Genomic DNA, 3,056 nt, shown 5'->3' on the forward strand with positions numbered 1-3,056 from the left:
CCCACTGGGGTGCCTGGCCAGCCTGGATGAGGGGCTGAGGGCTGTTTTCAGGCTGGCCACACCCTCTTTAGGGTGGGCATCCCCACTGGGGTTCCTGGCCAGCCTCGATGAGGGGCTGATGGCTCTTTTCAGGCAGGCCAAGCCTGAAACTGAAGCTCCCAGTCTCTCCTTTTTTTCTTTTTTCTTTTTTTTATTCTGGGATTTATTTACCTTCTGTAATTGAAAATTTGTTGCGGCTCCAGCTCCGAGACCTGCTGGCTGAAAGCAGGTTTCTGGGTTTGTTTAGCTTCTATAATTGCAACATTGTTGCATCCAGAGCTCAGAGCTGTGCCGCGGCAGGAGGGGAACCTTGGCTTCCTCCATCGCAGGGGCAACCAAGCCTCATGTTCGCTGGTTGGCAGTTAATTTGCATATCACCCTGATTAGCTAATCGGAAGCATAGTGGAGGTATGGTTAATTACCATGTTTGTCTATTATTAGATAGGATGTATTGAAGCTATATAAAAAAAAAAAAAAGATAAAACAAAAAACACCCCAAAGGACAAGATTTGGAGAGCTTCTGGGTGAGTGAACATGTGCAGTTTTGGGGAGAGTGGTGCATCCAGAGAGCATGGGAGCTTCAAGCCCCTTCCCACATACCTTGCTCTATGCATCTCCTCCATATGGCTGTTCCTGAGTTATACCCTTTTATAATAAACCAGAAATCTGAAGTAAAATATTTCTCTGAGTTCTGTGATTAGCACTAGCAAATTAATCAAATCCAAGGAGGGGGTCATGGGAACCTCTGGTCTGTAGTTGGTGGGTCAGAAGCACAAGTGACAACCAGAACTTGCAATTTGCATCTGAAGTCGGGGAGGAGTCCAGTCTTGTAGGACTGAGTCCTTAATCTGTGGGATCTGGTGCTATCTCAAGGTAGATAGTGTCAGAATTGAGGCAAATTGTAAGAAACTTAGCTGATGTTACAGAATATTGCTTGGTGCTATTAAAACGCACACACACACACACACACACACACACACACACACACACCAGAAGTATTAACCAATGCCAATTTAGTAAGTGCACTTTTAAAGAATGTCAGTGAATAGCTTTTATTTTTTTCTATGACTCACTATTTTTCCTTTATTGATTGAGGTGTTACATATGTGTCCTTATCGCTCTATTGCCCCCCGCCCCACCCCATGCCCTCACCCTAGCTTTTAAATAGAACTGTGTTTGGTACTGAAATATCAGCATAGAAATACAACTGTGTGCATTGTCTGCCGGGAATAGGATCAGAGATGATCTGAGTTCCATATATTTGCCTCCACTACCACAGGCTCACTGGAGAAAGTGGGGTTTTGAATACCACAGGAAACAGGCCCTGAGGAACACTCAGCCTCCTGTTTTGTTCTGGTGCGATGCATATGCTGATAGTGGCCAGGTGGAGGATTTGGCTAGCCCAGCTAATTGTCTCTATCTGGAGGAATAGCAAATAGTGCTGTAGCAGTGTGCTGCCCCCAGATACAAATTAAACTGCACTCAAGTGCACTTAGAAGAAATTAACAGAGCTCCAAATGGAAAGTGACTTTAAAAAATTCATTTTTCTTTTTATTTCAATTTTACAATTAATGAGACATGAATAAATGGAAAGACCAAGGAGAGAAGAAGTAGTAAAGGATTAATATCACAACACAAAGCTTTTATAGATATTATGTTTGAATGTGCTAAATAAAGGAGATGGATTTTTAATTATTTCCCTAGTTTTAAAGATCACTATTACTTAAGAAATTATTTATTTCGAAATCTGCTGGCTAAGCCAACGTACATTGGATTTTAAAATACAGAAATGACTGAATGTTAACTTATTCTTCCCATATAAACAAAGCTGAAGCCATCTTCTCTCTCCAGATTGTTTGTGTGTGTGTGGGGCGGGGGGCGTTCTTTATGTTGTATCAAGGCAGATGACACAGTCCTTGGCACTCTATGAGCTGCTTTACTTAAAGTGAAAATTATTCTTCTACCACACCATTGATATATATTTTACAAAATATAAAGAGAACAAAACAGATTCCTAAGCAGAGAAAAGGCATCCCACATTATACAAAATTCAACTATGCTTCCTTCTCATAGTTTGAAATATCATCTGGTCAGTTGGATGGATCAACTAAAGACTATTATTTATTGAGAACTTAGTCCATGCCAGGCTCAGTGTTAACAATTTAACATGGATTGTCTATCTTGATTTTCATGACTGTTCTATGAATTACTCCTCTCTTATATTTGAAGAAACTGGGATTTAGAAGAAAGTAAATGCTTAAGGTCACACAATTAGGAGAGCCAAGATTTGAATCAGAGACATCGTGTTTATTTGTACTTGAAACATTAGGAAGAGAGACCTATGTAATCTGAAAAGGGATGAGTCATCTGAAAAAAAGTGTGAATTCAGGTGTGACTTTCACACTTATGCTTCTACCTGCTTCCTGGCTGGGTCTTTTTCATGATGGATTAAGAACAAAATAACACAAAAAACTTCATGTCAGAGAAATAATGTGATTTGAACAGATCTCATTTTCTTTGCTAGATAGCATACTATTAAGTAATTTTCCTCAATTGGCATTCTTATAAATTATTATTTTTTTCTAGACAGTTTTCTACCCAGGTGGCTAAATTTTTATTGCAAAATTAGTTCAGATAGTTTTATACAAAATTACATTAAATGTTACACGTGCTTTATTGAAATGAAATGATTAACATTTAATGAATTCCCTTTCCTCATTGGTAAGTCTAATCTATCCAGCACAATTTGAAAACAAAATTTCATTCATGAGTCTCTTGTTTACTATTGTTTCTATATTGATTCCGTGTTTTTCTTTAGCAACTTACTGGGGTATTTAACAGACTTCTGGATTACTCAACAGTGGCCCAGAGGCCAACCAGAGAATCCAGTGGCCTCTAAGATAATAATCAAATAAGATGCTTCTAGAATATTATTTGAGGAGCAGGGTGGTGTGTGTGTGTGTGTGTGTGTGTGTGTGTGAAGTATTATTATACTTTTGAGTGTCAGTGTATGGTTG

Source organism: Myotis brandtii, unplaced genomic scaffold (genome assembly GCF_000412655.1).
Source record: "Myotis brandtii unplaced genomic scaffold, ASM41265v1 scaffold179, whole genome shotgun sequence".
NCBI classification, from domain to species: domain Eukaryota; kingdom Metazoa; phylum Chordata; class Mammalia; order Chiroptera; family Vespertilionidae; genus Myotis; species Myotis brandtii.